Source organism: Sander vitreus, chromosome 21 (genome assembly GCF_031162955.1).
Source record: "Sander vitreus isolate 19-12246 chromosome 21, sanVit1, whole genome shotgun sequence".
NCBI classification, from domain to species: domain Eukaryota; kingdom Metazoa; phylum Chordata; class Actinopteri; order Perciformes; family Percidae; genus Sander; species Sander vitreus.
The window spans coordinates 8,523,164-8,547,275 of record NC_135875.1 but is presented as its reverse complement, the minus strand read 5'-3'; the positions used below and the strand labels follow the sequence as shown (position 1 = coordinate 8,547,275).

Sequence of the window (24,112 nt, the reverse complement as noted above, 5' to 3'; positions counted from 1 at the left end):
CACGGAGCAGCTGCAAAATAGCCTCGGGAAGAACTTGGTGGAACGTGTACATTCAAAAGTTGTTTAGACTCGTGCGAGAGAAAACTCAGATTAGACAGATAGTCTAGCTAGCTGTCTGGATTTACCCTGCAGAGATCTGAGGAGCAGTTAACCATAGTCCTCATAAATCCACCGGAGTTTAAAATTCCAACACAAAGAAAGCGGAAGGAAATGGACATGGGCGAAAAGATATGCATCCGGTGGAATTTCCTGCGGCACTGGAGCAATCCCGGAAGTGGAACGTCGTGGATCTAAACTACCTCAGTTAGACATTTTTGGTGGCATCTTCGCAAGGGGGAGGTGGGTGTTGACGAGAGGCTCAATTTGGAAAATGTTGTCCCTGTCCATACTTCCAAATGGCGGGCCTCTTCATGTACATTAAATGACCCTTCTTCTTCCCCCTCACATGTTTGTTTTCTTCTGGTTTCGTGCAAACGTCATCAACACGCCCACTCACTCGCTGTGAATTCTCCAGACAATGACCTGCAAATTCACACATGGGCTTAATTGGATATTACATTACCTACATCATCTATTCATGCAACTCCGGTACCAACTCTCACCTCTGCAAGGCGCCATAGTTCTGCATGAACGCCTATCCAGGTCAAACAGCATGCAGGATAACTTTCCATCACATATTGGACAGATATGACCTACACTGATGCCACTATGTTATCTGACGTTGGAATGTTCCAGCTGTTATCTGCTGTGCTGGATGGATCGCTTCCATTTTGGAAACTGACCTAATGATTTACAAAGAAATCGGTTAGTGGACACTGATGAACAAATGATGTATTAGGAGCTGCAGTGACTACAATCATTATAGTGCTGCACATAAATGCGTGCATGTGAATATATGTGTGTGAGCAGAGCAAGATGCTTTTTTTGTTGCCAAACAGATACTCATGACTGATTCTTTAGAGAAGAGTTGTATAACTCTGTAATGCATAAGTGCAAGGTGTACTAAGTGATTGATTAAAGAAATAATAGGCAGATTAATTAAACGTGGAAATTCTAATTAGTTGCAGCCTTTAGTTCAATGCATGGCTAGTTTAAGACATGGAGACATGGCCACCAATTGTGCAGAATTTAGCAACATTTTTATTTAGAAAAATAAATAACAACACAAAACATTTTGTACAAGAAAGATCAACATGAAACCATCAATTCATTAAAGCAGAACTTTTCATATATAATATTATATATTTGTTTGGTCAAAAAACGTTTTTGTACATTCATTGATGGGTAGTGCAGAGCAAATGAGCAGTGGTGGAAATGTGTCAACCTTCAAGTAACATTTAAATTTGTATTTGACTGTTTATCATTTTAAAAAAAAACAATTACTACAAATATAGTCAATAATGCAGCAATCTTAGAAATGCCAAAGGAAACTGCAATGTACAGAAGTGGAGAAAAAGCTTTGAAATAAAAAAATAAGGATGTCAAAACATAGTTAGTGTTCTGTACATACTGTCTTTGATAAGATATATAATAACAATCCTGAAACCACACTCTAATAACAGTAAAGTAATGTAGTCATCAGTATATCTAAAAGTAGACATTACAGCAAGGTATGGAACCAAAAGTACAGTAGTGAGTCCAGTTCTTCAGTGCAGACACACACACACACACACACACACACACACACACACACACACACACACACACACACACACACACACACACACACACACACACACACACACACACACACACACACACACACAGACTCAAATAGGTACACAGTATTGGGTACTGGGATGTACTATGGTGCTGTGCCACATTTGTGAACTGATTTACAGTGTGGTACATGATGTCACCAGGAGTGGAAAAATCAATGACAAAGAGCCAGAGGGAAAACAATCTGACTGTATCCTCTCATGTCCTGATGCATGTGTGTATACAGTATGTGTCTGATTACCCAGTTTAGAAGTAAAACACCTCATATTAAAGCTGCATTAAGTGTGATTAAGTGATGAGAGACTGAGACTGAAATGAGCAGTCAATGTATCCTGGCTAACATACAGTATTAGAAGTGTTTTCCACAGGTTGATTTGATTTTAAAGCGGTGGTTTTATGTGCTAGTGTGACACTCTATAATTTTAAAGTCAGCTGTGAAGCAGCAGCATTGCATTAGGGAGGTCATTTTTAAAAGGGACATATCGTGAAAACTCAGTGCTTGTGCACAAACATTTGGGTATCTGGAGGGCCTACCAACCCACAAACTGTGAAATAAGACAACCCAGGAAGTTTCCTGGTGGGTACCTAGTTCAGAAAACATTCAACAAGCCAAAAATGTGGCTCCCCTTCTTATTTCACATGCAGGTTTATTAGAACATACTGCCCCTATAATATTTTCATATTTTTCTTGCAAGCCAATCAGAGTAGACTTCGCTTTCGGGAGGGGGCTTAAAGAGACAGACAGAGGGTAAATACAGTTATATTCAGACAGACAGTATATGAGTATTTATTTTATTTTTAATTAAAGCATGTTCTAAGAGAAACTCATAATACAAGTATGAACCTGAAAATGTACGCATATAAACACAGCCATTTAGTGTTGGTTAGGATCAAAAGCTCTTTTGTACTATTTAAGCCACTAGGTCACATTCTTATTAAAAACAGAGCGCTTCAAGCCAAGACTATCCTTTAAAGTTTTTGCATTTTTAAATAAATGCACCACTGGAGAAGACAATACAGTCAATCTGAACTTTCAGCAGATTTTCAGGCAGGCTATTTTTTAAATTATATTATATTATATATACAAATATACACAAAAAATAAATATATTTTCACATTCACTATATGGGAAACAAAGGTGCTAGAAAACGGTGTACTTTACTAGTTACTTGTTTACTTTGACTCTCACGTTTTGTAGGAGCAGTTAGCTTGTGCTAACTCTTGTGCTGGGAACGGCTCACAGTTAATAAGCAGCATGGTTTTAGTTTTCTTTGAGAACGAACGAGTTTAAAGTGGCTTAAATCTGCAGAGTGTTGATTCTCAGTGGGATTAGTACTACCACCAATTCCAGGAGTCATTTAAGTTAATTTTAATATAGAAAATACTGATTAATGCATCAGTATTCATAGTATATTCTCAAATGCTCAAGTATAGTTGAAAAACCCCCCACAAACAATAGAAAGACTATAGAGGTGGGTATCGAGAATTGGTTCTGAGTTGAAACTGATTTCATATTAAGAAAAAGAGATTGGTTAAAAAGCATGCTTTAATATAGAATGGACAAACCTACTGCGCTTAGGTTTATTTCGCTAGATAAGTATACATGTAGTGTTTAAAATATGGCTGATAAACTAATTTATCATGTTTGATGGCCCTTAGTTGTAGTCATATTGCCCCACAATCAGCTAATGGTTTGTTAATGGTAATGTTTAATCACATACTGTATGTAATCAACATCAATGTAAACCAAGACCAAAAAGATTTAGAAAATGCATTGCAATGTATGACAAAACGTATTTTGGTTTCTTCTATGCAAATATGATGACAAGAATCAGAATCAACAATCACTAAATATCAAATCAATACCCAACCCTTGAGACTGAACTTTTCACATTGTGTTTTTAAGGCTAATTTGTTGCCTGCGGCTCCGAGGTAAACCATCTCCACCCACTATGATATGTCGGAAAAAGTAAAACACATATATGTGTGCAAATACGTACACATGTATTTAAATGTACTGGGTATTCACGCACACACACTCAGTATGCAAAAGAATAACAGAGAATGCTCTGGTTTTGAGTTATCATAACTAGCAAAAAGGCATGCTGATACAGAAAGGTCCCATGGAGGGAAATACTCTCACAGACACACACACACACACACACACACACACACACACACACACACACACACTTACACACATACACACTGTTGCACTTCTGTCCAGCTGTTTATGGTAAAGATGTTGTCTCCAGTTAGGCTATGTCAAGGGGCTCCTTGGCAACCGGGCTATACGTTTTGGTCAATTTGAGGTTACCTTGGAAACCCGGGGGACTAGGAAGTATAGACGGACTGGATATGGAGGTTACAATAACGGATGACGTAGTCTTACACAAAGTCCTTGACTCAGACTCCTCCATCACTTTATCCACCTGTGTAAAGGGGATGAAGAGAGAGAGAGACAGAGAGAGAGAGAGATGTTGAGGTATTGTGACTGAAACTCGACATGTCGAATGTGAGTAGGTGGTTGGATGTTTGTGTGAAAGACAAAAGCAGCGAGGGTGGGGAAGAGAATTAAGTTGCATCAACTGTTGTTCTGACCAGCCGGAGCAAGACATGAAACATTCACAGCTAATTAAAGGTATCGATTGGTTGGATTGATGAATGGCTGTGCTACAGTTGACGGAGTTGGACTGTATCACACTGTTGACCCCCTGAAATGAAGAGCTCCACACGAGAAGAGCAAAGTACTATAGCTGAGCATGTTTAGGTAGATTTTTTAATAGGAAGGACTAAAGAGATATGCAAACCATTTCACATTACTTTACACTTTTAAAACACTTGTTCAGCTGCACAGAGTTATTTTCACTGAGCTATTTTAAATGTTGTAGAATCATTGAGCAGTGTTAAAGAATGTGTGACATGCCCCTTTAAATAGCCGTAAAACACAAATGACTTAAACACCGGACAGGTGCAGCTTTTTATAATAAATAAATCCCTAAAAAAACCCAACAAGGAATTTATTTTTTTAGCTTTTATAAGCTAAACCAGGCTTTTTCTACATTGACAATCTTTTGCCGATTAAATTTTTTCATGGGATTTGTTGATTTTCTTGATACATAAAAAACACATCTACTGCTCAGGGCAAGAGGTGGACTCTTACAGTAGCAGGCAGATGACTGGTTGGCTGCAGGCTGATGTCCGACATGGAGATGGCTTCAGGCTCTGTCAGAGTCTGAACAGTACGCACATAAACACAGCCATTTAGTGTTGGTTAGGATCAAAAGCTCTTTTGTACTATTTAAGCCACTAGGTCACATTCTTATTAAAAACAGAGCGACTTCAAGCCAAGACTTCATTTAAACACAGACATTTATAATAAAAGAGCATCTCTCTTTAAAAGTATGTCACGTTGTTTCCTCCCATAGCTTATGACAGTAACAATCATGTGCTAAAAGCAACAGGATTAGTATAAGCACTGGAAATTGGGGCACCAACAATCTCATGTTTTTTCTTGAAACCCGCATTGTTTAAAATACATTCTTAAAGGAATAGTTTGAATGTTGGAAAATTTGTCCAACCAGCAACTCTGAACAAACAAGATACATGTCAATTAGTAAGCTTTAAAAGTGCTGGTAGGCAGATTTTGTTACCTTTGGACAGAGACAGGCTAGCTGTTTCACCCTGCTTCCATTCTTTATGCTAAACTAAGCTAACTGACTGCTGGCTGTAGCTTTATATTTAGCGGACTGACATGAGAGTGGTATCGATCTCATCTAACTCTCTGCAAGAAAGTGAATGAGCGTATATTTCCCAAAATGTCAAACTACGTTTTCAAATTTAAAAGTATCAGGTATTAAAAGTACTTCAGAGGTACCCTAAAGTTTCTGTAAAGAAATAAAAATAGGCAATATTCGGTAAAAATGAAGACCACATAAAAGAATTAAAATATAGCAAAGGTTATACTAATCACAAAGGGAAATATGTTATTTCCCACATTGCTACTATTGTCATTGTTTGCAAGAGTACAAGTAGGTAGCAGCAGCAGCAGCAGCTGCGATTATAGACAAAAGTAAAAGTGTATATCCTCTGCTCTGTGCAGCGATAGAAGCAGATGGAGGTCAGAGACTCCTCGACAATCAGTCGTCTTCATCTGCAACAAGTGCAGTATGCTTAAACACGAGTTGCGTCATGCAAGCTGTGGATTAAATCTGAAACTCCCAGATTATTGGATTAGTTTTTGGACCCTCAGTAATGGAGTCCTGCATGGCAGTACAGCTGTACAGTGTGTGTTTGCAACATGTGGGTTACTTCTGTGAACTAAGATGATTACAGAGAGACAAAAATGCTCCATATATTGAATGACCCACATAGAATGACCTGTCATTTTTTAATTGGAATGGCAGCACCATGCTTAGAACAAAGAAGAAGCACTGTTCAAATGAAAAGTTTTGGGTTTTACCTAGTCTGACTCACAGGAGGTAGACTGTGTGTATAAGCCACTGGACACCTATTTCAGATGGAATCCTCCTCCCCTTCCACTATTTGCATGTTACCGTTTTTAAAATTCCCGTCGCTACGTGAAACAACAACAACCTTCAAGCTATAAACATACACTAAAACAACTCTGAAAATCACAAGATTTGACAAAGATTTGGATCGTGCAACCAGACAGGCCTGCTTGGTTCTTTCGGTGAATGATTGTAAAGATTTACAAAGAATACAGTATATTATGAACATTTGCTGTCTAACAACGTTCTTGCATATTTGCCCACCGGTTATGGAAAGTTTCATAATCCAAGTCTTACTTAGACTTAGACTTGAATGTCCCCGAGAGGCAATTTGTTGTGCGGTACAGACATATTGACACATAATCCACAACACAAACATTGAACCAGACATCTACAGCACTGTTTATCTAACATGGTCTATGGTTAGGATCGGGTTATGCCCGAAAAGAGGTAGGCATTCATAATGTTGCACTTGGTTGCATACATGAAAAGTGACAGAAATATAGTTAGAAATAATGAAAAATGAAAAAAGAGATCTTGAGAGCAAAGTTCAAACCAAGCATACTTCCTCACCTCCACACAGCTAGCCAATCATGGCAAAGTGGGTGTGTGAATGTTGGATTGTCCGTTTCAATAAATTACAGAAATTGTCAGATACAGACTCTTCTATTTGACCTTCCGACGAGCAGTTGTGAGTGGTCAGACAATGTCTTACAAAGTAGTTTTTATTCGGAACAAGCAAAACCTGACTCTTGATCAGAACTAAAGAAGCCCTTTGGATAAAAGATGACAAGTCTTCAACGTCTTCTAAATATAACTTGGATGACGGGGAAGACGAAGATACTCCATCAGCGCTACTTGCTAGTTGAACTCTTGAGCTGTGCATGCATGCAATGTGTGTAATGTAATGTGATGAACAATTGTAATGCTTTTTAAATGGTTGTGTAGTATGTAAAGCATTTGAACTTTGTGGAACTACTAGTGGTAGTATCAAACAAATACACAGTGGCTGACAGCAATGAACGCTGATAACCTCCAATAGATCTAACCGGGGACATTAAGGGTGATTATGTTATTCCAGTCTAGGGGATGGTCGTGGCCTATAGAAAATCATGTAAAAATCACGCTAGTCTGGGAGCTACTGTTTTCTTTCTGGAACCCTCATTTCTGTGACTTAATAAAATAAAATAAAAAAGTAAAAAGTGAACAAAAACTCATCAAAGATAGAAACGGGCAGTTCAGAGTGTTAACCAGACTCCATGTGATATGTGATACTGAGACACAGTTAAAGCATACAGTTACAGGGGAGCAAAGCAACATGACCACATCAGATTACACGCTGAAGAAGCCTGGATTACAAAAAGACCTCTAACCATCATGACCTCATAGAGTTAGTTACTTGCCATGAAATACTGAACATAAACATGACATATATTGGCTTTAACAGGACACCAAAACAACATGACCTCACTTCTCAAATTCAGGAGGAAAGGATTAAGATCAGCCTTGACGTAATGACAAAACAGAAGCAAAACCTCCCATCAAAAACATCGAAACTAATGTGAGAAGCTCTTTATCAGTCTGATGTCACCTATTTGACACTTAAAGTAGTACAGTTAGAAATGCATGACTTCACATTGCATACATCTACAGTTTAACACATACTAGTGCACCATAACGTATGTAAGTAACAGTATGTTGACATAAACCAGGCCCCAATACTCACTGTGATCTGTGAGAGGTGACATATTGCCGGGTCAGTGGGGTTGTGGGCGGCAGTTCTCTCAGACTCTCCAGTGTTGGGACCTCTCACCTTTGTCCTCTTGCTGGTAGGGCGCACCTGTTTGACATCACCGGGCAACTGACGAATGGCAGACGTCCGAGACGAGCAGTCCTCTTCTGTGTCTGAGAAGTGGGCCTTTCAGGCAACACACAAAATAACACACACACTAGACTAAAATCAGCAACTCGTAATTCAAAGCATTTGCCAAGTGTAAGGCAGAGACCAGATACCAGATTAGATATGAGGTAAACTCACTGATTCGCTCTCAGACAGGGAGGCCCTGTGGGGCTTGCTGGGGCGTTTGCACTCCGATTGGCTGGTAAGGGTTGATCGGCAGGTGGACTGGAAACTGCTGCTGCTGAAACGGTCTCTGCCAGTAATACACAGCAATGCCCTGAGGTAGGGAATATACGCACCGAGCGCTGACCTAAGGGAGAAATAAAGAGAAAGATTCAAATCCATAATTTAACCGATTTATGTTTTGATAGAGAAATGTGGGGCTCTCTGACATCCCTGGATGCTGAGCTGAATTTGACCTTTAAATAGGAAAGAGCAATTAAAATCACTTAGTAAATTAGTAGTTACTATGGGGAATATAATTAACGCGATCAGACATGATACAGCCTGATGGTATAAGACATACATCTAGTGTTTTGTGGGTGTGAATCCCACAAAACTTAGACTAGTGTCAAGAATAAATTCATCTTAACAGTACAAACATACTTCAGCACAGTCCTCACACAACCTAGGCCGACCAAATTACAGCCCAAATAAAAAGAAAACTACACTAACCAGCAGCGTCTATTCATGAGGGGCAGGCCGCACTAGATAAAACCTATTGTTTGGACTTAAACTTAAATGAATAAATTACACATCCACCAATTCAACTTTTGCTTGACATTAATTCCTCTTTTGAGGACCTTATATGTGGACAATTTTAGTGCCAAAAACGCCACTGACAAAGTAAAAAATAATCTTTAATTCTATTAAGTGCTGATCAGAAGGTGAACGACCAGAAACTGATCAACATTGATATAAATATGGACTAAGTGAGCACCCTAGCTATTGAGACTGGTGGACATAGACACACCTGGCAACATGGAGAAAACAGTGTCAGTTCTGCCAACAACAAGTAGAGAAAGAGCAATGCCAAGAATTCAACACACTTTCAAAATAAAATTCAATATTTACTTGGGAAGAAAACTACCAGCAGCTAGCAGCAAGATATGTCAAAGCATGTCACAGCCTGAGGGAGAACACATGAAACTTTACTGAGCTACTTTAAAAAAAAAATCTTCTATGGTTTTCACTTTTACCATCATTATTGATACTTTATATGTATTAATGATTTGTTTGCAGCATCTTTTGTTTAATTTATCTTAATATTGTAGTTGTATAGTGTACACATTTGTATTATACTTGCATTGTAGCCTTACTTGACCTGTTTTGGCAATACTGTACTTATGTACTATGTACTTACACAAAAATACAGTAAACTTGGTTTTGAGAGAAGTGAGAATGATCATGGTTGGGTAAATAGTAAATTCATCATAGTGTTATTTCCAGAGCATTTCAACACTTGAGCGTGCATACTATACCTGTATTTGGGATGTGATATGGCATATATGATGGGGTTGTAGATTGCAGAGGCCTTGGCGATCACAGCAGGAACAGAGTTCATATACGGAGTCAACATGTCAGCGTACCTGAGAGACAGGAGAGATATTAGTAAGAGGAAGACAAATGAGGGAAGGAAATGAGACAAATTCATGTGGTGGGTGTCTTCCCTTGTACAGGATTAGTGTAGAGACAAAGGAGTCGGACACAGTCACACACACATTCATGTTATTGTTTAAAGATCCCATACATAGGCACTTGAACTTTCTGGAAAACAGTGTATTTTTACTGAATTCATGCTGCAGAAGCAGGGGTAACATCCAATCAATATAGCCATCTCACATTTTTAAACAGTCTTGCCTTTCTGCTCATCCTATAAAATCAAACAGCCTTTCATTGTTTCACATAGTCACATTGTTTGTACATTCTTTTTTATGAAAATATTGATTATAGATCTGTTCTACTGAATGCTGTTCTTGTTTATGTGTGTTATGACATGGATATCTCTCAGAATCCTCTGCTGCTCTGATGCTTTGAGAGCTCCTATCCTAATCAGCAGAGACCATTTTTTTTTGCCTAATCTAACTGTATAACCATTTACACTAAAAGGGACTGAATCAGGATTAATGTCCCACCTGCCAGGCAGAATGTGGTTTCAATTCACTTGCTTGAGATAACGTCAGGTAATCCATTAAGGTATAATTTTTGTTTTGCTTTAGAATGAAAAGCGATGTTCTCTCCTACAGTATATCCACAGCATTGCTGAATCTGCTGCCATCAAAACCCTGCCTGGTTAAAATGGAGTGCTAAATGTACTGTATTTATATAGCGCTTTTCTAGTCTTAATGACTACTCAAAGCGCTTTTACATAGTACAGGAACCATTCACACACTGTGGCCAAGGCTGCCGTACAAGGTGCCACCTGCTCATCAGATAAACATTCACACACATTTACACTCCAACGCACAGCATCGGGGGCAACTTGGGGTTCAGTGTCTTGCCGAAGGACACTTCAACATGGGACTGCAGGGCCAGGGATTGAACCTCCAACCTTCCGATTGGCAGGAAACCACTCTACCACTGAGCCACAGCCACCCCAAATGGACGACCTTTGACTAGAGTATCTTTAATAACATATTTAACCCTAAACTATCAGTACTGCTTAATAATTGTGGACCATATCCCCCCAAAGCATAGTGCTTTGCTGGTTTTCAGTTCTTATTGAGATGATTTGACATCACTAGACTGTAAAAATCTCCTTAGTGGCCGTTGACAAAGCACACACACACACACACACACACACACACACACACACACACACACACACACACACACACACACACACACACACACACACACACACACACACACACACACACACACACACACACACACACCTACCCAGCGAATGCAGTGAGGGCCACACAGGAGTAAGGGGCCCAGGAGATGACATATAGCAGGATGACGATGAGTGCGATCTTGGCCATCTTCCATTCACTCTTCATCTTATTGAACTTCTTTCTCTTTGCAGAGTCCCTGTTGCCCTCACAGCTGATCTTTGTTAGCGCTCTGTCAAACACAGACGCACCATAGTTATGAAACCTTATTTTTGCTTTTAGTTTCAATATAATTTGTAATTGTAGATCAAATTTGACTTTTTCACTTTCCAAGAGTTTGTTTTAAATTAATTGACTACGACGTGTATTGTACTTGCGTGCACACATACAATTTGCATCACCCACACAGGCAGTATTAGCATCCAGGCTGAGCAAGACATCAGTATAATGTTAATGAGAAACCCTGACACTTTGTAAATCAACAAGACATCAGTATATCAACACATACACCCATGTCTTTATCGATGCATGTGGGCCTGTGTGCTGCAAGTGTGAACACGATAGAATCATGAATAAACGTAGAGTGTGTGTGCGTGTACCAACCGGGTTGTGTGCCTGATGGCTCTGAAGATGCAGCAATAGCTGTAGATGATGATGAAGAGAGGGATGAAAAAGACGAAGGTAAAGAGCAGCATGGTGTAGCAGCGGACAGATGGGGTAAACGTCATGTAGTCCCAGGAACAAGATGTCATCAGACCCTCTGGGACATAAGCACCTGTGGGAGTGCATACACACTTTAGTAATTACTTCCCACACCATGAAGCCTTTGACGTTTTCAGTTGCGGTGATTGACAATTTTGGAAAAAAATGTATGCCGTCATTGACTGCTGACTCCTCACTCCTCTTAATCGTATGGTTGGGGCCGCAAGTTATCAACTACTGCATCAGTAGCAAAAAACATTTCCAGGAATCAGGCTTGGCTAAAAACAAGCCTTACCTAGCCTTACCACAACACTGATTATTTTATGGAGCTGACAAAAAGACAGCTGAGAAAAAACTAAATCCCTCAGAGGATCACACTGATCAACAATGACTCAGCTTAAGGGTCTAGGTGCAGTTGTACTCACTCCAGCCAAAGAAAGGGGGCAGGCTCCAGCCCATTGTGTAGACCCAGGCAACAGCCAGGATGCCCAGAGCTTTCCTGCGAGACATCATCCCCAGAGAGGCCAGAGGCCTGGTGATCACCATGTAACGGTCCACCGCGATCACCATCAGTGTCATCATACTGCACATACCAAACAGCGCTCCACAGAAGGCATACATCTCACAAGCTAGAGGAGGAGAGGTGAAAGAAGTAGTAGAGAGGAAGGACTGTAACTATCAGGATAAGTCCTTTTTCTGGCAGTAGAGCATGCAGCTCCTGAACAACAGCTGGAAAAACACTAACTGATTATGTTTGTAAACGTACATGTGCGTGTGTGTGCGCGTGCGTGCGTGTGTGTCTGCGCACGGAATCTTTCTTGAACTGTAGGTCACACTCAAATGGGTAGGGAAGCATTACAGGTCCCTGTGGAATTAAAACTGTGTCCATACATTTTAAAAAGAGTGATCAAAATATAATTTGTCTGTTTAGGTTATTGTTGTTGTTGTTGTTGTTGTTGTATTAGGTACTATGTGCAGCATCTTTGAATATATTTAAAGTGTAAAATGTTTAAATCTATGTGTTACCTTTCTTTCCAAAAATCCATCGCTTGTGCATGCTGGTGATGAAGAAGATGGGTGTCTGAGTAATACACATGAGAAAGTCTGTGACTGCCAGGTTAATGATGAAAATGTTGGATGGTGTCCGCAAGCTCCTGCTCCTACACGCACAAAAACACATACAGCTGTTGAAATATTGTCATTAATATTGAACTAATGATCTCATTATTACAGATACATAGAAAAAAAACAGTGACGCTGAACAAGTTTTTTTTGAAGGAAGCTCATTCTAAACTGTACAAAAAAGTACCTGCAGAAAGCATATATGACCAGGAAGTTTCCCACCATGCCTGTGATGCCCACAACCAGGATGACAATACCGATAGTGTAGTGAGCGTAGTCTGGGACATCTACCGTTGGAAATACGTGGTTTGGAACCACGGAACCCTAGAAACAGGAAAACAGGGAGGAAGGGTTAACCTGTGGTGGTAGAATCATGAAATAAAGTGATGATAAGAAAGCAATGTCATTACAAAAACAATGCTGAATTCACGGCAGGTCTCAGGATCATCGCTGTGAAGGAAATTTAATAGTCAGATTTACACAATAGAATGAGTAAATGGCTATAAGCAGAGGTGGAAAATAAATTTACATCATTTACTGATAAGGAAAAGAAGCAATACCACAATGGACCATGACCATTTGTAGTGAAAACTGCAAACTGATATATCGTATTTTGGAAAATCTTAGGAACAGCAATCACAAAAATGTAGAGATAATACAATACAATATTTCCTTCTTAAATGTACTGTATGTGGTGTAGAGATACAAAGTAGCACAACATAGAAATACTTAGAAGTAGCAGCACCTCAACGTTGTATTTAAAAGTACGCTGCAGAGCTTTTGACCACTAGTTGTGGTATGGAGCAATGTGTCACAAAGGCAAGACTGCAAGCTCTTAACACAATGTTGTCACAATGTTGTAATGTGCGATTTTAAATATTTAAAAAAACTTCTCAAATGTTTTACGAGAAAGGACATGCATTCAGTCCTCAGGGCCTCAAGGATTCATACACTGCATTTTGGTGAGAAAGTTTCGGTCACTTTGGGAACTCAACAGGGAAACATTTTAAGAGCTCGAAGAGATGCTGTGAGTCAGTTTTTGCTTGTTAACTCCTACACAGTTGAACTTTGCGCCTAGAGACCTTGTATTTCCCACACTTTGTCGTGTGGGGCACGCTGTAAACACACATACAAACACATCCGTACATGGGTGGAAAAAGCACTCAGATCTTTTTCTTAAGTAAAAGTAGCAATACATAATACAACAGTGTAGAAATACTCTGTTTCAAGCATTTCAAACTTGTAAATGTACAAATGTATTAGCATCAAATAAATGTAGTGGAATAAAAAGTACAACATTTACCTATTTATTGTAATAAAGTAAAACTACTTAAAAGGATAAAAAACGTTTTTTTCAACCTGGACCCTATTTTCCTATATTTTTATGTCTCAGTGACTGGAACAACAATCTTTGACATTGTATCTTTGACCAGTATTAAGCGAGATCGCTGCAGTCGGCAGCGGTGAAACAAGCTAAGTTAATAGGACAATTGTGCAGCTTGTATTTACCTTCACAAAAGTGCTCGTTTTGTCACTGACAGGCTCAGATTAATATTCTAAGTGTCTGACAACATTATGGAAAGGGCTTCTAAGGAGGTCGACCTTTCTGTTAAAGAGTAAGATCCTTTTTTTAAACATAAAAACATCCGCAAAATTGCATTCGCCAAAGCACCAGACTCACTCACGCACAGTCATTTTAGCATTGTAAAATACACTTCATTCAAAGTCGACAGAAACAAAATAAAACTAAGAAACTAAACTAAATTATGGCTGCCCCGCAGCGATAGTCGGGACTGAGCATTTCAAACTCGCAGGGAAGGTGTCCAAAGCACAATGGCTGATTATAAGATAAGATGTAACCACTGGACCTTGAACTCACAATCTCCGGCTCCAAAGGCAAGCACTGATCTCACCCGATTACCTGAGTAACGTCACGAGGGGCGTCGTGCCTAGTAGAAAAGGAGCAGGCTTTTAAAGAATTTTAAAGTGCTGTAAAAATGAATTTCTCATTAGACAATTCTGAGAATTTGTGAACTTGGTTAAGACACTATAAAGATGCCTGTAATTTATTTTCACAAAGTATGTAAAGTACAATAAATGCCAAACTGATGTTTAAAAATGCTCTATTTTGCAGTGAGTGCAATGTGTAGATGAGAACACAATTCCAAAAAGAATTTTAAATCCACTTTTTTAGATGAAATTCTGAAATGTTGCACACCAAATCTACAGTGATCTTCTAATGTTGTGAATTATTTCTATGAACATCAAAGATTTAGTTTGGAAGAAATTGCAGGATTTGTTTATACTACGGTATGCAGTAAAATGTTTTAATGCACTGTGAGCAAAATTTTTGATAAATCAAAAATTTGTATGTTACATTTGTGGAGGACAGTCTGGAGATGAAGTTGCCTAAATTTGGTGTAAATTGAAACAAAAATGTGAGCGGATATACATAGGTTTAAGGTTTGGGCTACAGTTTGGCGTAAATTGAGACGTTGTAGCATGAACAGCTGATTTGTTATGAATTTCTAAAGTTGAGAATTTTAGATGGATGTTGTAGCGCCACCATCAGGACAATTAGCACACAAATTGCAATGATTGAGTTTGGCAGGACTGGACTTGTGTGTCTAGTTTGGTGAGTTTTCATGCTTGGGAACATGGATTTCTTAGGAAGATGAATAATAATAATAATAATAATAATAATAATACAGACAAAAACAATAGGGTCCACCCAGCTTTGCTGCTCAGACCCTAACTATGAAAAGCCGTTTTGGTTCGTCTTTCCACTTTTCCAACCATCACAACTCTAGTTTTGGTTGAAATAAACACATAGTTTACCGATTTATATGTGAAAATATGTTGGCTCTATACACGCTAAAAGTATTTTTTTAAATGGAGTCTGGTGGGTTTAGCGCTAGCGACCTCAGAGATGTTTCTGGTTAAACGGAAAGGTCTTAAAGAGGTTTTAAAAAGGCCTATCTATGTAGGGATCCTTTCCATAATGTTGTCAGACACTTAGAATGTCCTGAATCCCGCTGTCTGAGTCTATTTTCTGCCTGAGTTGCCTGTATTCTGTCCTGAGGCCTGTACTACGAAGCAAGATTTGGCATTAACGAGCTAACTTCAGGTTCAACCCAGGGTTTTCTGTACTACGAAGATGGATCACTTGTGATCGGGTTCAATTGCCGTGGTAACTTATGCTGAACGCCTAACCTGGTCGGGAGCAGGTTAAGTTGGAGATCAGAGATCAACCGGTGTAAAAGCACCGCCTACTGACCAATCAATACTCGATTGATAACGGCGTCACCGTTCTTAGAAGATCAGGCGGAGCTCGGTGCGCAGAGAGAGAGAGAGAGAAAAAATTAAAACATTTAGAGACCGACAACCCCGTTAGCATTCCCTGATGTGTATATTTATGAAATATATAGATTGTAATGGGAGGGAATTACATATCGGCTCGGCTTCTTGAGCCGTGTGTTGCCAATGCGCACATCAGTTTGAATTTTGTTTTTATATATTTTATTTGCTCTCACGATGGCTTCCCACTGCCAGGGCTGCAACTGAAATACTAGGCTAAAGCAACGACAGTTTATGGAAAGTGCACAAGTGTAATTATGGTCAGATCTTGGTTCCAACTGATGGGGAAGTGATATTAATAAGCGTTGTGATTTACGCATTTACAGCGTCGGCTATTTTTTTGCCAGCTTTCCTTCCTGTTTTAGGAAGCAGTGACTGTATTGCGTTTTGCCTACAAAACCGTGTCTGTGTTATTCATATTTATGTAGAATTATAATGTCCTCTTCTTATGTAAAATATGCGGCTCTGGTAGATGTTTGCGATTGGTCGTGCTGTGCAAACACCGCCTCTTTTATGTGAACGCGCGCGCCGCTGGATTGGGAAACCCTGAGTTGACTGAACTAGTTGATAACCAGCATCGTGATACAGCTTATGCAGGACCGCGGGTGTTAGGTTAGGTGAAGCCGGGTAACTGAAAGAAATCCAGGACATGTTGATCTCGCTTCGTAGTACAGGTCTCTGGAGTCTGTTTTCCTGAGTTTCCTGAACGCACCCTGTTTGGTTGCCTGGCGGCGAAGAAAGGCGGGAGATTTCTCAGCTACCCACACCTGCATCTCATCAGCTACCTGCACACCTGATCCTGATCATCACCTCTCCACTTCTTAAGCTCTGACCTGACATCCATTCCCTGCCGCATCGTTAGCCGTGAACAGTATGTTGTGCCTGCATATCAGCCTCAGTTTACTAATATTAGTTTTGCTGTTCTGTTATTTTTGCTCGTTGTGAACTTACCTTCGTTTCTTCTGTCTGCAATTACTCTCCCGGGATATTCACTCCACCTCTGCCTGGTCATCTGTTGCTTCAGAAACAACATTGGATCTGCTCATTCCCTCCCACCTACTCACCTCCACTGCCTGCTCCGTCACCTGGATTCTCCTGCTTCCACATTTAAGTCTCTTAATAAATACTCACCTTTATTCAACTCACCTTGTCCTGGTCTGCTTCTGGGTTCCGCTCTAGTGAAACGTGACATAGAATAATAATCTCAGCCTGTCAGTGGAAAAATAAAGCACTTTTAGTGGACCAAATTGACGCTGAAAATTTGCCCCATAATGTTACATTGCAGCCCGGTCTGTGGCTGCCGGTTACAGCGTTTGGTCCAGTTTAATACTGGACCAATTTCCTATCAGTCACTTACACGCAAAAATGGTAGTAACCCTTTAAGTGCAGTTAAAAAATAGCAATGAAGCTAAACAAAATGTCCATTGTTTCTTATAACTCCCTAAAAGCTGACTTTCTAAGAAATATAAGTATAATAAATAAATATAAGTTGTTTTTTTTTCGCTTGATAGCAGCATTTTTTTTCTGGGAAGCTGCTGCACCTCAGAGCACAAAGCTCCTCTTGGGAATTCCTTTCAGTCATCGCGACACACTCTCCTGCATTAACACCTTTCTTTAGTCTCTTGCTGTGTTTCTTTCAAGCAGATGCACACCCACACACAGACTACATATACTAAATCTTCCTAGAACACACAAGTCTCATTTGACTAATCCTTGCCACTGCATTTGAGCATGCATGTGTGTGTGTGTGTGTGTGTGTGTGTGTGTGTGTGTGTGTGTGTGTGTGTGTGTGTGTGTGTTTGTCTGCCTACACAAATGAGTGCCTGAGTGTCCAGAATCTGTTTCAGCATTCCTACTTTTCTGCTCTTGTTACTAAAAAGGAGGACATTTGATTAGTACAGTAAAATGTGATGGAGTGGTTAAAGCAAATGAGTGAAAAGGTTGTGGGGACAGGTGCAAGGAGTGTAGGTGATATGCAGTGGTGTGTGTGTGGAATGTAATCACACTTAGATCTGGTCTGACAACGTCATATGTGACAAAGTGGATCACTCAAGGTCTCCCTCCCTGCTGAATCTCTTCCTCATCTCCGCTGTCGCTGCTGATTCCCAATCCCTGTTAATTACCTCCTTCACGTCTGTTCCACAAATCTCTCTCTGTCATCCTGTCCTTCCTCTTGCTTTCTCTCATTTCCTCTAGTGGCTTGGGGCCAGATTAACACCAATCACACGGTTAGGAGGAGTTAGTTTGTTTCGGAAGATGGTAAATAGTGGATGTTAATGTCTCTCAATACACTCCGTCTGTGAGCACGTACTGAAGCCAAGGTGACAGCATTTCTGGCTTTCCCTTCATCAGTGGAGAGCAAGAAATATAAATATAAATGGTCTTGTGGCTGTCTTACGCACAGCGATTTAAAACAGAGACAAACTGAGGGAGAAAGAAGACAAGATTAGGGATAGAAGAGAGTGAGAGACAGAGTGGGATAGAGGCATGGAATTAAACATCCATTGTAGGAATTAAATCTGAATATAAAAAGCATGCATGCACGTGCACACGCACACACACACACATGCATGCATGTACATACACTCATTAACAGCTGTGCACATGTGTTTGAATGCTCACAAACACTCATTTACTGTTATCAATGTATATGCAACATATGTGCACAAATCACTCTGCAACAGCCAAGACTAATTTAATAAATGTGACAGAAGGGCTTCGCTCTGTACTTCTAGGCATGCTTATAATCAGAGCAATGGCTCATTTAGAGTAGAGAAATGTATTTTCATTAGAAACAGGTCTTTAGCCACTCAGGTGTCATATTACAACAGAGAGCCACGGGACAATGTGACTGAGCCTTGACAGTAAAGGAAGAGCTTTACTTGCATAAAACAAAAGGAGATAATTCATTATTGTACTTTAGGCACCGAGTATTCTGATTCTGATTGGCTGGAAGGGAACAATTAATTTCTAGGAACCATACAAAACCGAACACACCTGGGGCGACCTCTAGCTCACCCAGTAAGAGCGTGCGCCCCATGTAGGCTGAGTCCGTTGCAGTGTCCTGGGTTCGAGTCTGACCTGCGGCCCTTTGCTGCATATCATCCCCCATCTCTCTCCCATCTTTCCTGTCTATCCACTGTCACTATCTAATAAAGAGGAAAAAATGCCCCACAAAATAATCTACCAAAAAAAAAAAAAGACGCCTGACAAAGGAATACATTTTCTAATCTCTTCAGGTGGTTATTTGCTTTCTGCCATCTATTACAATCAGGTATTATCCCTTACATATCCCTTACTGTCTGTCAGTGGAAGCACATCGTAATGATAGCTTGCTACAGTATATGGTACATGTTTAAATTAATGTTGCCAAGACAGTAAAACAAAATGAGTTATTACATTTTTTGTTGTACTGCTTTTTTATTGTTTTGTCTGATGTAATGTATAAAACTGAAACACAGTTAATCTCACTGAAAATTATCATGTGATTCTGCATACATGTGTCATAACCTGACATAAACAAATTGCTACAAAGTACAAGATGATGGAAAAGGATACATTTAAACAAATTGCTCATTAGGATTTGGGCTAATCTTTGGTTCACAGCTGACAGATTAATAGCAGGACTGGCTAGAGAAAGTAGATGAAGAAATTGAGTTTTTATTTCATTAGTTTTAGTATGCACAATTAAAACCTTGTGGTCTGGCAAATTCATCCGTTTCAGTATTCAATTGATTTAACTTTCATCATAGTTTATCATAGTGAATGCTAATGTCAAAACAACCAATCAAAATCTACTTCTACCTTTCTTTCAATAGTCCAGAGACTTTACACTAACTATATATATATATAATACAAATAATAAAACATAATAATTGAATCTTCCCTTGCTGGATGAATAAAGTACACCTTCTTCTGCTTCTTAACTGCACAATATCTGCCCTCTGTATCTGCTGCACGTCTCGAGAAAGTCGTTAATCACTCAATAAATTTGCTTCTGAAGTGGTTATCTGCAACTTCAGAGGCAAACTCATTTGTTTACCAGCCAACACACTCTAATCTGCAGAGCAGTCAGAGGACATAATCACTAAGGGCCACCAGCACACACGCAAATCCACATATATGCCCAAGGACACACACACCTAGACGCATACGCATTCATAAGTTGGACCCATATTTTTCAATCATCCAGAGATTGTATATTTGATAAATGATCAAAAGAGAAAAAGGCAACAAACAGCGGTAAAAAGAAAAGAGGGCTCTAGAGAAAAAACACAGAACACTTTTAAATGAAAACCACACTTATTACGAAGTAGAAGATCCCATCTGCCTCAGTAGAAGCTGCCCTCAGGCTTTAGTATCAGCTTTCCCAGCACTCCCACCATGAAGGCCAGACCACAAAAGCTACAGAGACTGAAACCTGCAGGTCTGAACTTCAAAGTCCGAACTGAACCATTCACACTTGTTGAACTATATTTACCGTAGTGGTGCCCCCATTTGCTTCTCTGTCTTTCAAACAGCTCTTTATTTTACGTACAGTGCAGAGGTGAATACACCGCTGTATTGGTTTACACACAGATTTCCCTGAAGGCTAGACGTAAACCAATCCCACTGTCCGACGCAGAGGGAGACAGAGATGGAGTCTCTTGGTAATGAGTCAGACTTGGTAATGAAAGCATTCTCAACACATGTTGACTTTCAAGGCACAGAAATGTGTACAATGCTTGCAGAGTGAGTGATGTCAGAGTTGGCATGATTACACACCTTTATGTATTCTAATTTACAACCAACAATCCAAATCAGCATCCAAACTAGTTGTTTTATGTTTTTATGCCGCTTTTCTACAAATGGAATTTCCTCTTTTGGGACAATAAACATCTGAATTAAAGATGCAGACTGCATGTGGTAATTAGCATTTGGACACTGTGTGTATTAGGTCTGTTATGGGAGGGCACACGTGATTAAATGGGTCTACTGTATAAACACTATTTAGTTCAACAACACACAAAAAGTCACTATTGTGCACAAACAAGTCCTCTGAAATGTTACAGGAATTCTGACAGGAGATGAGATCCCTAAATCCACCACAAATTAAGATAATTAGAAGAAAGAATTCATGATTGACATGAAAGGTGAGCAAAGGTGTGGTACAAAAAAAAGGGATGCACGCTTTGATCACAGAGGTAACAAATATATATAGAAAACCCACAGCAGCTTTTTTACAACCATTGCAGTAGGCTACAAGCTGGATAAACATCAGAGATGACGGAAGTTGCGCTTTAATTACTCCTGCCTTCATTCAGCTCCGATGGTGAATGAACGGAGCGCAGATGCGCAAGAGAGGAAGATGTGATTCATTCATTCACAGAATTAACATCTCACCCACACCTCGTTCATACGGAATTGTTTAAAATTATCTCGTGGAGGATTGAAAACATAAACATAAACCTGACTATTTCTTTCGAATGTTTGCCAGATGTTGCTTCCTAGTTACTCTGGATGGGATGTGGCGCGGTTACGCATGGCATCGCTGCAGCGCACAAAAAACTCTCCAGTCTAACCGAGGTATTCCTTCAAGCACCAAAAAACTAAAAGAAGAGTGAGAGCCGGATACTCACAGCTGTTGCAACAGGAGCCAGCTCTATGAGCCGGTGCGGACTGATGGAGCTGATGTTCCAGGGTGCCAGGGCGGTCGGGTCCGGTGTGGGGACCCCAGGTCCAATCAGGAGCCTAGAATCCATCCCCGGTCCACGGTGGTTAATCTAAAGCGGTTGTGTGTGATAGAAGTAGAGCTGAGAAGTGTACAGTAGTATATATGAGGAGGTCTAGGAATCCAAGTGGCCAGTCATCATCGCTGCCCTGCTCTCAAATCCCACTCTGACTGAGCTAATGGTCCAGCAGCTGTGGAGGGGTGGGTAATAAGTGCTCTTTGTGTCTCGTCCAATCAATGCTCCGGGGACAAGGTTTGAGGTCGCAGAACATGCTGCTGCAAAGACTAAAGAAGGATAGGAGAAATTAATAGATAAAAGAAAGATTAAAAGGAATTTGCTTTTGGGTTTGATTTGGCAAATATTCAGCGTCATTTTTTAATCCTAAAGAAGAAGGAGTGAGGAAGTAAGAATACAGACAAAAAATGGAGGGAAGAACTAAAGAAAACATGACTGACTTAAAGGGAAAACATTTTTTTTAGTGTTATTCTCATAATCATGTCCATTCTGACTATTGTTCATGGTAACTTTGCTAATGATTAGTTGTTAGGATCCCAATGCAGTTGGAAACAAATAAGAGGCTGGTTACCTACTTTCAGTCAGAATCAGAAACAAGCATTTTTTTAACCCTTGTGTTGTCCTTCGGGTCACCGGGACCGCCCAGTTTATTTGACGTTTTGTATTGGCCTGGCGTTGAGCGTTATTTAGTGCTGTCACAGAACAGACAGCTTTGGTTTGAGCTTAGAAATCAGAGATGCACTAATCTGTGTGTAACTTTGCTAATTTCTCTGTCTCATGATCTCTGGGGAGGATACAAATGGATCTGAGCTACTACAGTACGGTACAGTACAGTAATAGAGGAATATGTTTGCTTGTGACTAACTGCTCCTGGGTGAACAATAAAGCATGGCTTTCACCTCTACACAAGATGACATTTAGCCGAGGGCGCTCTCCCTTGTGAACGGAGAGAACGGCAGAGAGGCTGAATGTTAGATTTGTAATATGTTGAGGAATTTAAGCATGACCGTCTTCCAGTTTTTGTCCACTCGTGAGGGAATTGCAAGGTCTTGTGATGCCTCACTTTTATTATATAACAAGTCCTTGTTTCCCCAACTCCTTTCTTTCTCCTTACTTTTTTTGCACAATAAAGTACACTAACCCCTGCCCCCAGTAACCCGATTTACTGTTTATATAACACCCTATTCTGTCGTCTTCTGTTTTCAACATGTTGCTAATGCTCTATAATTCTGTTTAATGCTCCATAATACAGCAGAACTACCTTAAACTCAAAGAAGTTAACTCACCTCTGGAATGTTAAATGTTGATAAGAGGAATGTCTGGGAGACCAAGGACCATATTTAACTTGGTGGGAATTTAGCATTTGGCCTGTAGAAAGATGTGATTGGTTACAGGAAAGTGAGTGACAGGAAAGAATATCTTCCACATTTTCCAGGCTTGACCCCTGTCCCCTCAAGGTCTCTGCACATCTGCCTCTCTCATAGCACTGCACTAAATAATTTACTTTTAATTTTTTTTTACAGCATGTTTAAACATTTATCTTCCATCCTTTTCCCTTTTCACTGAACTCTCTAACAAACAAACACATCCTTCCTGTATGGGTGGTGCATGTTTTGAATTTATGTGTACAGCGTGTCCATGTGTGTGTATTTGCAAGCAACGCGGCCCTCTGGCAGCTGCAAGACCCACAAAGTAACTGGTCCCATGACGGGGAGTTCTGGCTAACATTAAGAGGATCAGAATGTGGGACAGGACTTACACAGCCGTAGCATTATACAAACAAAGCAACTAATACAAAGATCAAAACAATACAACTCTGTGTGGCATGATCCCCCTCATCCTTCCTCCTTCCATCTTACATATTACATTCCTGTTCAGGTTAAATAAAGTTATTTATTACTCATTAGCTTCAAATCCAATAACCCAATTTCAGGTCATGCATCAAGTTGATGTGCCCAGGATATTGCAGACATGTTTGATTGTTGTGTCTACATTAACAACCAAATGAGTCTATTAAGCAACATTTACAGAAACACAATTGTAAATAAATCTTACATAAACATATACAGCACAAATAAGTTCAACCAATTCAGAAATAACAATAAATTAAAGCCTGTAGCAAAGAAGAGTCATTTCATTAATAGCAATTATAATTAATGAATGTTATTCATTGTAACCCTGGTTCTATGAGCACAGCCAGAATCATCTTTGGGCTTGCCCACTCACTACTGTGGAGGG

The 24,112-nt window shown here is 39.9% G+C and overlaps 1 pseudogene across 1 annotated transcript; it reads right to left on the bottom strand.

Annotated features, from left to right (window-relative positions):
- Positions 1 to 492: 492 nt before the first annotated feature.
- Positions 493 to 21,905, bottom strand: LOC144536693 (melanopsin-A-like; annotated as a pseudogene). Its single transcript, XR_013503769.1, has 11 exons — positions 21,767 to 21,905; positions 12,979 to 13,115; positions 12,696 to 12,829; positions 12,095 to 12,298; positions 11,571 to 11,742; positions 11,032 to 11,199; positions 9,612 to 9,719; positions 8,269 to 8,440; positions 7,957 to 8,148; positions 3,929 to 4,151; positions 493 to 522 (listed from the first exon to the last, which is right to left on the bottom strand). The product of XR_013503769.1 is annotated as a melanopsin-A-like (transcript).
- Positions 21,906 to 24,112: the final 2,207 nt, after the last annotated feature.